Below are 13,558 nucleotides of genomic sequence, written 5' to 3' on the forward strand. Positions count from 1 at the left end.
ATTTTTTTTTTTTTTTTTTTTTTTTTTTTTTTTTTTTTTTTTTTTTTTTTTTTTTTTTTTTTTTTTTTTTTTTTTTTTTTTTTTTTTTTTTTTTTTTTTTTTTTTTTTTTTTTTTTTTTTTTTTCTTTTCTTCTGAATGTTCCTTCTGGATTGACCATTCATATCACCCGTGTGCCTTTCAAGTAGTTTTTAAGAAGTCCTTCTTTTCTTTGCTGTGCCAAAGAAAAAAAAGCAGAATCACTGCATCTGTCTTGGTTAGCAGATTGACACGTTGTACTTCGGGTTCCTGTAGTTTGTAAGGAGAAGCACCTTAACATTTCAAATTCAACGTAAATCTTTTCTTACTCAAAAACATTGTCGGCAAAAGTGGAAAAAATATCCTCAGAGATTGCTGAGGTAGAATATGAGCAAATCAAACATACCTAATTTTTTGTGGGGATTGTAAGTTTTGTTTAGGTCTGCTTTGGCTCAGAGTGGTTCGGGATGGGCTCCATCCCCGTCTTTCTGTCAAAGCTTTTTGGAGCTAAGTGGAGAAGGGAAAGGCGCTTAAGACATTGACAAGGAAATAAGCGGCTCCGAGTCTGCAGCTTTGAATGCCTGCTGAGGGCAGGGCCGATGAATAAAGCGTCACCATTTTTTTCATTGCTCGTTTTTAGCAGAGCCCTAGCACTCTGATGAAGATTTAAATAGTAGCTCATAAAGATTAAGAGTTGATATTTTTCATCAGGAACTTTTCCCTAACAAAAAGTCAGAGTTGTACCTGCAGTTAAAATGAGGTACTACTCAGCTACAAGCTTCGCGCCCTTTGTCTTTTATTTAGCTCATATAACTTTTCGTTTGGTTTGTTGAGTTTTCTATGGAGAGAGATGTCTTGGTGTCCACTGGTACAAAATGAGTATTTTCTGACAGCTTTTCTCTCTGGCAAGGCTCTAAATAAAGGAAAAAAAGGGAAACTATATGGAATGAAACGCTAATGCTGAACACTGGTAATGCTTGGGCATACTAGAAATAATGTGTTTCTCAGCCAATTCTCCTGAAATGTCCCTTGATTCATTTTAATGTCTCTCTTCATTCTTATTAATACATTTTGTTGTTCACTGCAGTGCTGCCACATTGCATTACAAGTACCTGCACATGAAAACTGTTCTGCTCTCCTGTCACCTCCGGGTCACCTCTGGGTCCTTTCCAGCACGAGGACTTGTCCCTATGTGTCCTCTTCCTTTTTTGCTGGCACTTGCTTTGGAATTTTTTCCCCCACAATACATTACAAAACGTTTTTTTTCCAGGGTAGCATCTACTCTCTTATTCAAAATACTCTGAATAGTTCAGCGTTGTGATCTCAGCACCATTTTCCCCTTATATTCTTTTATCAAGTGACTTGCAATAGTATATTGACAGCTTTTAATTTAATTTTTTAAGAGAATTATGTGTAATATCAGGTTTTATACTGTCAGTATGTGCCCCTAAATAACATAATGCGTTACCTTTCAGTGGGCTTTAATGTTCTGTCAGAGAAATAGCTTCAAGCCTGTGGTGTTGCAAGTTTGAAATGTTTTACCTGAACACTTTCAGATACCTAAGCCAAAATCTTTACATTTATCAAGGCCTAGATTTATTACAATCTCTAAAATAGTTTACAATGTGTTTCATGTATGAGCTTTAAAATCTGAATGAATTTTAAAAGCTAGGCTTTTTAACTGTTAAAAAATTAGTTCAAGCTTTGTAGTCACAAGTCAATAATGTTGAGTGAGAATAAAGATTTTAAGCCATTTTAACATAAAGTGTGTTCTTTTTACAATTCCCCCCATTATCTTAACAAAATGAATGAGCTTTCATTAGGAAAAAAGTAAAAAGTACAAGATTAAAGTTGATGAGCTAAATCAAGGTGTCCTGCTTGGTTGATTTAAATCCATGATTAAAATCAGTGATTTGATTTAAATCAATCCACTGTTCTTTCAGCCAGTCTGAAAGGAACTGTTCTTCATTTCCTACCTAATTAGAATTGCTTCTGTAAGGTTAGTTAGGACTGTACTTTGATACAACAATTCTTTTGCACCCTCTGAATTCCCTGAATGTTGGTTTTGGGGCCAAAGACCTTGTTTTCTCTTGTTTTTCTGCTTTTCAAACAATGGTTTTAATGAAGTGATACTACTGCTAGAACAGAAGAACACTGTCCCCTAATGGCTGGAGATAAAAAGCAGGTCTACAGCCATAGGTTGCCTTGTCTGTTAAGGATCATTTCAGCTGATGACTTCTTCAGAGAGCAGGGAAGGGGCTTGGTGCTCTCTCTTGTCTTCCTGCCATCCATCCATTATACTGGGACTGATGTTCCCAGGTGTCTCCCTCCCTCAGAGCCTCATTTGTGCATCCTAGTACCTTCATTGAGTAAATGAGGGGCTGTTTTTTTCTGTGCCATCATTCCCATCAGTGTGTCCACTGAAGATGAAGTTGGAGGAGATCTGGTGGAAGCTTGTCTCCTCCTGGGAACTTTGCAAACTTCTCTGAAGGGTGGATCCTTTGGTATCCTGTAAATTTAAACTTGCTTTGCATCATTTTTCTCAGCTGGTCAGTATATTTTATATATTTATTCATTTATCTTCCCCTGTTCCCTATCTTCATGATGCTTATGAATATGAAGTATTTCCTATTTTCCTGTGAAACTTAAATGGAAGTTGTCTAGTTCTTAACTCGTCTTCTTGCTGTGGGGGTACCTGTGAGCAACAGTCACACAAGCTTCATTGTCCTTTGGTGTAAAGAAAAGCCTCTAACACAGCTCTAAAGAAGGTTTATTGTACTAACTGTAGTCCAGGTTTTTTAGACATACAGAAGCATGATGACAAATCACTTTGTTCTCTGAAGTGTAACTAAATAGCAGTTTCTGTTGTAGCTGTTGTATCCATCGTGAAAAATAAAAAAGTGCTTTCATCCTAGTGCAAAATCCAAGACAAAACCAGACTATTTTACTACATGTCCTTTAGGCCTATAAGCAGATTTCCTCAGAAAAGCCTTTAGTTGTTGATTTAATTGCTTTGGTTGGTCTGGGAGACAAGTTCTAGGGAGAACGATCTTCTCCAGCAGAAATGTGAAAAACCAACCCAAACTAATCATCTTGTCAAATGCTGCCTGCCTGGCCTTTGCCAGTCAGGAGAACTTTGTGCTGCAACTTCCATATAGAAGAAAAGGGTTTTCAACAAGGCTCTTCTCCTTTGCTTTTCTTCCTTACTTAGATTGCACAGCTGTTTAAATAAAGAGATTACCATATACTTCAGATCCTTGGAGTGCCTAATATGGTGAGATACAGGAACTCCAGTGATCCAGGGCACTCCAGGGCATCGAGGCACCTATGAAATATTACTTTATTAATAATATGCAGAGAAAATTATTTGAAAAAATACTACTACTGGTTCTGAAAGCTGAAGAATTTACCTTTACAATGAAAATGAAAAATGTGTAAAAGCTTGCTCATACTTAGGACAAGAAAAATAATGTTTTGTTAGCTAGAATATAATTTAAAATATGTTATGGGAATTTACATTTTTCTAAAGAAAGAACTGCCAAATCAAATTAGTTTTGAATTCAAAAAAATCTCTTGTTGAGGGATTCAGACAAGCCATATGGTACTCTCTTGCAAACACCAAGGCAAGGGAAAGTATTGTGTGGGCTTTTATCACATTTTAGTCATTTTGAGAAGAAAATATGTTTTAATATTTTTATATGTACAATTTATATTGCAGTTTAATGAGGAAGAAATAGCATGTCCCTAAGATAAATCTCAATAACGAAAACCTACTCAGATGCATTCAGCTTGATTTAAGGTGCCTTGTTTTGATTTTAGAGCACTGAATATATTGACTGGGGTTTTTTAATGGCTATGATGGATATTTATTTTATGTTGGACCCATTTCAATATGTCAGCAGCCAGTTTCAGGTACTTATATGGACTGTCTAGAGAGGAAAAATAATTCTTGCAGCAGCTGTTGGTGCACAGAAGGCAGGTTCAGGTGTGAAGCTACTTTTAGGGACTTGTTGGTATTTCATCCTCAAAACAGAGGCATGATGTTTATTAAACAGTACTTCAGGATAATTCCAAGGGTATAACATGAAATGCTGTTGTAACTCTGCAGCCTGGTGGTCTGTCACCCAGTTCAAAGCTTTGTACCAACTGTCCATTGCTTCTTCCTACCCATCCCATCTCTGTCACAGCTGGCTGCCTTCCTCATCATTGCAGACAAGGTATGTGTTTTAAAACAAGGATAAAAGCAGTTATGTCTGGAGAAAATTGTGTTCAGATTCACCGGTGAATACAGGGAACCTGCAAGTGGAGAGTTTGGGGTTTCTTTTTAACTTCTCTTTAAAAGGTACTTTTAAGACCTGTTTCCAAAGATCTAACTTCACAGCACTTCTGCGCAGAACCTGTTCAAAGGTTGCCATCCTGCTTTCCAAAAGGAGGAAAGACTGGGGATCAGCTGGTGAGCAGGGGGTGCACTGCAGCCCTGCTCCAAGGTGTCTGCACCCAAAGCCTGCACCAGGTCTCAAAACCCATCCTCTTCAGTCTTCTTTGCTGCATCCCTGGAAGTGATTGAGGTCAGGCTGGACAGGGCTTGGAGCAACCTGGTCTAGTGGAAGATGTCCCTGTCCATGGCAGAGGTATTGGAACTAGAAGATCTTGAAAACTCCTTCCAGCCCAAACCATTCTATGATTCTGTAATTCTGTGTTTTGGTTTATTCTGTGAACATCTATTTTGTAGTCTGAATTTTCATATCAAGTGCATTTAAGAAAAAGAAAAGCATATCAAAAAATTAAAGCAAATCAGCTGAAAAAGCTGATTGTACCTGTGAGAAGCTAAAGGCAACTTCTACTTTGTTGGAAGGTGGCATGGGTTTCTCAGGGGGTTTGTTTGTTTGTGTATGTGGTAGAGCTGGTTTAGGGTAGCTTTTTGTTTGTTTCTCAAGACCCAATTAAGACCAACCTAAAATACCACTGATTCCCACTGTACACACACAATCCATACCACATGTGTTGTGAGCATATGCATGTGCTGTGGCATCCCTCCTTTATGTCAGACAAGCTGCCACTGACATTTCTCCAAAGACCCTGATCTCTTACAAAGGGCAACTTCTGAAGAATAAAACTTCACAAAGTCACTTTTATCTTCACTGTGCAACACTTGTTTCCCATTAATTTAGAGTAAAAAGGCTTGTTGTCAGTATCAGGGCATTAAAAACATACATCATTCCCTGAGCTGTTCAGACGTGGTCAACACTCACATAAATAATTCTCCAGCCTTGGTATTTTAGGAAGGGCACCATCTGGCTCCAGAAAGAAAAAAAATAAAGAAGGATTCCAGAACTATTAATTAGTTTTCAGGTTTTCTTTAGAATAATTAGGTATAGGAGCATTTTTTTAAATATGTGTGCTAATTAGTGCATGTTTTTACAGAAGCTGGAAGCTATTAAAAAATATTCTGCATCCTCTCAAATTACAGAAGACAATTTTGTCTTTTAGGACCAGGTTCTTTGACCCACTGAGCCATCGTAGCATCCCTCCTGACACTAAGAGGTGGCTTGAACTAGCTGTAAAATTATTTTGGCCTTTCAGAAGTGTTTTCTGCCACGTACCCAGGGTGGTTGTATTTCTTTTGATACAGTGTGGTGATTAGAAAGTGCTGTAGGTAGTGGGTACTGTAGGAGTCCTCTCGGGCACGATGGCTTTAGAGCCACTACCCAGCAGGATGAGTTGTGACTGACTGACTCAGGGGTGCTTTCAACTTACCAAAAGCTGAAGCAGTCTCTTGCTGGGAGAAGTAGGGTACCTCTCATTTACTTTGCAGTACTGTGGCGTAAAGATGCACTCGAAGGCTCTGCCTTTCAGTAAGGGATCTGCTTCAGCCAAGCATTGCAGTAGCTTGTGTGCTTGGCCCACACAGGGGCTACACAGCAAACACCTTGTCTTCAGTGGCTGTTGCAAAATGGTAATTCTCTGAGTAAAGAGTTAGTGTCAAAAAATGGATAAATAGCACTGTACAGGTAAAAGCTCCTGCCACAAATCAAAGTAACAACTCAGGAGACCTATCTTTTATGTTCCTGCTCAGGGAGACGTGGCAATATGGGCAACAGCAGCAACACTTAGACAGGGAAATTGGTAATTATGGCCCAAATATGTAGGTCAAAACAGGATGTTCAGACGTACTTAAAAGTGCAGTTGGGCATTAATGCAGTTTACAGGAGCATGATGCACTGCAGCAGCTGTCATGCTAACTAAAACACGGCTGCCTTCTCCACAGAGTTAGTGGCAGGTGTATAGAGGAAGCGGTGACTTCCACACCAAGATATGTGTTTACAGAGAGTTTCGATGACAGCGTAAGTGTAGCCACTCTGCAGTGGGAGCCACGCATCTAGGGCGGGCTACTCTGAAGGAATTGTTGTTTACTCAACCATTCAGATCAAAATCTGAAATTACAAGCATCCAAGTCTGTGCAGCTGCTGTAATTTCTGATCCTGCTGTTCAGGACTGTGTTGACGTGAGTGGCATGTAGCAAACACATTCCCTATGGCCAGAGTAGTGTATTACCCCAAAGTTTCTCTCTTCCTGCCAACTACGTAGCAGGTCTTGTTTGTGTCATAGGCACATGCCTGGAGTTGGGGGGCTCATTGAGCTGGGGTTGCGCTCTAGAAGTGGCTCCACGGGGCCCTAAAGTGTTCCACATAAGGTTGGTCTGAGCTAGATCCCTGAACAATCATTTGATTGTGTCTCTGTATTATCTTACAAATGGGGTCTCAGACTTTCAGGACTCCACCTCAAGGTGTATAACAGGGAGGGAAGCATGGTCAGCATAACTGTTTTCTAGTAGTAATGATGATGTTTCGTACCCTCACCCTTATGATGGGGCACTATTTGTTCTCGAAGATAAGTAGGTGGATAAATATTTGAAGGACTAAACTTGTCTGTTGTTTCTGTTTTTACATACTTACAGTAACTCCCTTTTTGGGCCTACATATTGGCCTTACAACGTATCCTGCTGCTTTTAAACTTTATAGCAGCATTGTATTTGCAGAAACCAATGCCTATGTTTTAAAATTCCAGAAAGTAACTCCTATATTTAAAACATTATTAGGAATCCTAATTTGTGTTTTCTAACCTTTCATGGTTTTCTCCAGAAGGCAGCTGAGACTTACAGCAATTTTTTCAAAAACTGGACAGTACCTATATGGTCTAATGGTATATTGGAAAATTATTGTAAGCTATGAATGCATTCACCAGATCTGAGCTGCAGTTGTGTGGTCCTTTCCAGCGTTTCATAATTTTTTAAGTAGTGGGGGGTTTTGTAAAAACAATAAACAATCCATGCAAAGAAGAAAAGTAATAGCACATCAGAAGCTAGTTTGTCTATGCATGTACAAGTGTAAATATGTATGAGGGGGAAGCAGAACCCGATACTTGGCAGCATTATACCTTCACACATGTCAGTAATATCCACAAGTACAAATGATGGGCATTAAAGTCACAACAGCCTTACATATCTTCATATCCACGTGTCTGTTTCACCGTTGAATAAGAGTCTGTGTAGCATTAACTCTTCCTTTTTATGCTTTGTTTGCAGTTTGTGCTGCTGTTAATTTTCAGCGTACTGGTTAAGAAAGGCAGGCAAAGGCAAAAGTTTCAGAAATGAAGGTGATATTGATTTCTCCTGTTGGTGAAAGTGCACATCTGCTTCATCTCATCCTCCTAAAGCAGGAGACTGTTGCCAGTACCAAGCCTGGCTGCAGGCATCTGTGAAATGTAAAAAGCTGTGTCTGTGAGGAGCCTATTAAATCTAAAGAGAGCCACAGAGGAGCTGTCAGTCACTTGTTTTAGCATAAATCATAAGGATTTTTAAAGCATTATACTTTCAATGAGCTTTTCCCCTTTCACACCTATGTTGTTGTGCTATCAGTGAAATGATAGGTCTTGTTTCCAGGTAACAAAGACCTGTTGATGATTTCAGGAGGCTACATTCATCTCATCTGCAATGCTCTCTCCCTTATCAGTAGGGAAAGCAGTTGGAAAAAAGATGGAGCAGCCAAAAGCCGATCATCAGCTGCAGGGGTTTCCGTCCAACATGTTCTGTTGAAAGCATGTACAGCTTTTTCCACCCACTCAGTGTTACAGAAGGATAAATCTGTCCTTCATCTGTGCCCTTTAAAGTTGTAAGTTCTGTAAGGCCATTTTTTTTTCTGTTGAGGTTATTAGCACGTGATTTTCAGCACAAGTAAATGAAGCTCATTCACTGAAAATAATGTTCTGTACTCATTATACACATTACAGTCACAGGTGGTTATTTGCTCTGCGGTGAACTCTAGCTGGTTTCTTTGGAGATAAACACTGCTAAAACCAGCAAGCAGCAGGTCTAGTAAGTGTGAGGGCAGCAGGCCAGCGTGGCAGATCGCTGTTAATCAGCTGTGCACCACACAGCCTTGATGAAGAGTAGGTAGGAAGAACACTTTCCTGTGATACACAGGATTGGATGCACAATTTTGAGTGTCTGTCTCAGCAGTGTCAATGAGTTGTGCACTTCTGCAGGTTTGCTACCAAACTTGCATTCACCAAATATTTTATTTCTTATTAGGGTTTACAGGATTATTACAGCAATATAGTTGAAGCTTCTACAAATGTCTAAGAGCACTGATAAAGAGAAACAAAAGTGATGGCTTCTCACAGGGTCTTCTCTGCTTGCTGGAACCCTGTTTGCTGCAGACAGAAGGGAGTGTGGATAGCAGATAGCAAACCTGTGGTAGAAGCTGGGGAGCTGAACCTTAGGATAGTTTGGCATGAGTAAGCAAATGCCCAGATGGATGTGCAGATAATGGAGAAGGGTAGGTTTGCAGATCTGGAACATAGTCAGTAGTAGAGATCTGACCTTTTTCTGTGTTTTAGAATTTCTTGACAGAGCAAATCATGATTTGAAGTAGAGGAGCAGCAAGCGTGATTTAAAAAAAAATTATGTTGTTGAAACCTGTGAGGCATTAATTTTCAACTTCCTAGACAGGCAGAAGGGAAGTGCCTGTTCATGTAACGGCTGCGGGCTAGGCAAACTCACAGGAGGAAAGTGATTAGAACAGAAGGAAGTGGCCTGCTGTTGAGTTCCTTTGCGTAGAACAACTGTGATGGCTTTAATTTAACTACATCACTTTTTCAACTTTTTGTGTTACCTTGTTATTGTTTCATAAATTTTTTCCACTGAATTTATTTACTTTTAAATGGAGTGATCAGTGTTATTTTTTTTCCCCTCATACTTTGCATACTTTGCTTTCTGGTACTTTCAGTTTTCTCCTGACTCTCCTTCAAGCTTAAATAAGTATACAATACACATTCATCTTTTGGGAAGTTCATATTTTGTAAAATATAAATTATGTAAGTTTTCACTTAGCAAGAAATTTGGTAATTATTTTTATTTATTTTTATAGTGGGAGATGTGGATAATTGCTGTCTGTTCCTGTACTCCCAAACCTATCTGGGCAATTTTCACTAAATCAAAGTAGAAAAAGCACAGAGGGCAAGTGAGGAAAACCAAGTAGTTTTAATGCTGCTCTTGGCTTTGCTAGTGTGGCCATGGAGCCCTTCCATGTGTTTGATTTGGAGTAGCTTGATTTAGCATCAGATTTCCTCTGTGATGCTGTAGGCTTTCTTGCATCTGGCTGATACTAGGGGAAGAAAATACTGCTTATTGTCTGCTTTTGCATAGGTAAGGCTTGCTTGGAACCTTTTCCTTTGTTTTGATGCAAGACTTGAAGCATAGATCAATAAGACGTGTTTCTTAGATTGTGCTTAACCCCTGAAACAACTGAATTTGGAAGGTCCATCTGTTCCTTCTCCTCTTACCTAGTTGAGGATCCTCAGGCCTGAATCTAAAGGGATGTTCTTAAAAGGGATACTTGTATACAGACATACGCTTTAGTGGCACTGTGGACACATAGTGTGTGTGGAAGAAAACTGGTTTTCCTCCTGTGTTTTTGATAGTTGGAGAGGAGCACCCTGGGTCAGGGACTGGGGGCCACTTCTGTTTCTGGTTAAGTGATGATCAGAGAGAAGTCTTAACATGGCTGTGATTGCATCTTCCAAGGAACAGCAGTTGACCAAGTGGGATGCAGTGACCACCCCTTTGTCTTCTTGCTGTTTCTTCTTGCTGGTTTAATCCCGTGCAGGCTGATGGGAAGAATTAATGGCTATGGTAGGAAGGGAGCTCAAGTGTCCCACCCTATGAGGAAAAAAGTCCATTTGCTTCCAGGTACCCCTGGAAGGAGCCCACAGGATTGGATCCCCTTTGCCCTCTCCACTCCACCACCATTTCCCAGGCCTCTCACTGCAGGGAAGCGGCAGCATGTGCAAGGGGAAGGGTACAAGCAGCAAAAGTTCAGCCTCCTTTTGCAGAAGGTCTTGTCTTCTCCCTTGGTGTGCTGCCAGTTGGACATTGACTTAAAATCTAGGATGACAGGGCCGTATATTGTTACTTAGAGTGCCAAAACAAAATTTCTCATAATTCTCATATGACAAACACACACTGTTTATCCTTTTATTCAGCATTTTTGTATGAATAATGTGGGTTTTTTCTACACTTTAGCCTGTGGGGTATATTCATCCATACTGTCAATATCAAGTTATGAAGAAACAAAAAGGACAGCTCTTTTTTAGTATGCTATTGACTTTTTTTTTTTTTTTTAAATAAAAAAGTATTCAGAGTAAAATATAATGGGGAATTTTAGGTAATTATTTTTGATCTACAGGTTTTATTGGACTTAGTAGGAACTTGTAAGTACCTTTAAGCTATTGGATACACAGCAGAATTGCTGACTAGCATAATGAGAAGATAAAAAACAATTGGAGTACTTTTTAGCAAATGGAGATGTGCTTTAGAAGTGCAGCTGAGAAGCATGACAGGAGTATGCTGCAGGAGCAGCCAGGGGCTAACCTCAGAAAGAGCGAGAAGTTTCACCAACCCACAAAGGCTTTGATGATCCCATTTTCTCTAATTAGGAATACCTAAAGTATACCTAATTGTCAAAGTAAAACTCTTTGTGGTATTGACTCAGAAACTGTTTTCTGAGTCACATTTGCTCCTCATCTCTTGGCAGATAGCTTGTATCATCAGACTTTAGTAAGCTGTAACTCACTTCCCTGGCAGATGTGCCTGATCATGTGTAAAAAACCCACACCATATGCTGGTAACTATTTTAATAAACTACTCTCAAATTTCTAGTATGTTAAAAAAATAAATTAATCATAGTTCCTTTCGTCATGGCTGCATCATGAACAGAAGTACTTTTAAGAAGATATGTTGGTCATTTTATCTCTTTCTCTGAATGATGAGAACTAACCTAAAGCAGTATTTTGTAAAAATTTGCATCAAAGAAGATCATGAACAGTGGCCTTTCAGTTGCGGCATCAACTGTGGGAAAAATAACTGTTTTCCACTGTATGCTGCTTATAGAAATCACAGCTGTGCTTTCTGATGCTGACCACAACTTGCCAGTGTTGGACATGACTTTTGACGTGGTTCCACTGGATCTTGTGGAAACATTCTTTGCTAACCTTGTACTAATTCAAGCATTTTTAAGTAGGTAGGTGTTTGTTCCCTAAGGCTAATTTATTTCCTTGGAATTACACTACATCTTTTTTTCCTATTTACAGCAGCACTGCTATGTATGTAACTTTTTAAAACCTGTAAGATTTACTCAAAGGACTTGAAAATTCAAATCCGCAAATATGGCTGGGTTTGGATTAGCACTGAATCCAGAAGTAGAGTTATGTAATTCTGAGTCAAAAGCTAGGGTTTCCAAAAATTAGTGTGATTAGAAGGCCATTGAAATCACAGTTAATGTTTTGGACTGGTGTTTTGGGAAAAGAAGCTTAGATCTTTCTCTTTGAGAGGAAAATCTTGCTGTAATAAAGCACATGTGCTACAAAGGCACTCGTGGCTCTCATGGGTTTTCCTTCCAGTTCTTTAGTAGATTCTGGAGCCTTCCTGATTTAAAAGAGAGTGGATTAAAAAGTAGAGCTTTTCTGGTCCCATTTCAGAGCTGTTAGATTTAGCAGTTTCCTTTGTCTTCTTGAATCCGGGCATTGGAACAGAGGCTGAGGTGGTAAGGTAGGTAAGTTGATGTGCTGACACAAGTAATTCATTTTGTGGTAGCATTTTGCATCAGTTACTGAGCTTTGAATTGCTCATTTACTCACAAGCTTTGCAGAGACTAATACAAGGAACAGCTTTTTTATGTAGTTTGAAAGTTTTGCTGACGGGGAAAGCAGTATCTGTTTCACTTTGAATGACAACAATAACGCATTTAATGATGGACATTCAAATTTTAAAGGAGTATGACTATGTACAAATCTCTGTTGTGTACCTATCAAAAATTTTAGAAAATGTTGATGATTATTATTTATGAAATGTCATGATTATTGTTTTATACATAACATTTGGAGTTCCTAAGCTGACAAAATATTATTAGTCATCATTATTTAGATGCAGTCTAGGTGATTTGGTACATTTAAGCTGAAGAAGCTTTTCTTCTGTATAGTGTACTGGTTTAGCAGTAATCATGATAAAAAACATTCAGCGGAGTGCTCAGTGTGAACCTTCCTAGAGTAAAGCTTACAGTAATGATGATAAGCCTTGTAAACTACGCACTGTGGCATCTACTGCAGAACCATCTGCTCTTGGAAGGACATAACTTTCTAAGACCTCTGCCTTGCAGAGAAATTTCCTTCAATCTTTTCAAAAGCTTCTCCTAAAGTAGTTCCAAATCAAGCTACATGCAAATCTTACAGGAAAGCAGGATACATAACAGGTTGAAAGCTGTACTCTAGTGTGGGAAGTGGGGAAAATAGCCACCAAACTACTGAAACAACTGGATGCTTTGAAATCTTGGAACAGAAGTACCCCTCAGTGAAATAAACAGCAGTTGGGTAGTCTGGTTTGTGAACAGGCACACAGCACTCAGAGTTCTTTTTGGTCACACTGTAGGACTTTGAAAACTGTTGGTAAAGTGCTCCATGGGATTTTGGACCTAAACTCATGGAGGCTCAGCCTGGAGCTCACTCTTAGGATTATGTAGAAAGCCAAACTATATGCATGTGTAGGAAAGCTGTGTGTCTTGTGCCGTCTCTGAACTACAGAGAGAAGAGCCAGTGAGAAGCATGCATTGAGCTCAGTCAAGGAAGGAGGGAGCTGAGGATTTCTTTTTTAATTAGTTGATAGAGCCTGTTTAGCCTTAGCCAGATGGGACAAGTTAGCTAGTTTCTAATTATAGCTCATTTTTTTGTACTGATAAGGAAAACATTTGGTTTATATGGACCTAGAAAGGAGTAGTTCTTAGTATTCATGAGAGAGGATTTCTGAAGTGCTGACATGTTTTCTTCGGGATTTTTTCCTCATTCATAAAGAAAAACTCTGTTTTAAACTCACCTAATGCTTCATGTACGGCGATGATAGCTGAATTCTGCTGGCACTTAATGCCTACTCTCTGTCATTTTCGGTATCTTTTTAGCTTTAAATACACTGCCTGTTTCCTGATGTGTACTCCC

At 39.2% G+C, this 13,558-nt stretch overlaps 1 protein-coding gene across 1 annotated transcript in view; it reads left to right on the forward strand.

The window, feature by feature from the left end:
- Window positions 1-13,558, forward strand: part of ALCAM (activated leukocyte cell adhesion molecule) — a 116,104-nt gene that overhangs the window by 60,489 nt on the left and 42,057 nt on the right. The window lies entirely within an intron of this gene.

This window comes from Empidonax traillii, unplaced genomic scaffold, assembly GCF_003031625.1.
Source record: "Empidonax traillii isolate 1590-97213 ecotype Southwest subspecies unplaced genomic scaffold, ASM303162v1 scaffold121:size1714817, whole genome shotgun sequence".
In the NCBI taxonomy this organism is placed as follows: domain Eukaryota; kingdom Metazoa; phylum Chordata; class Aves; order Passeriformes; family Tyrannidae; genus Empidonax; species Empidonax traillii.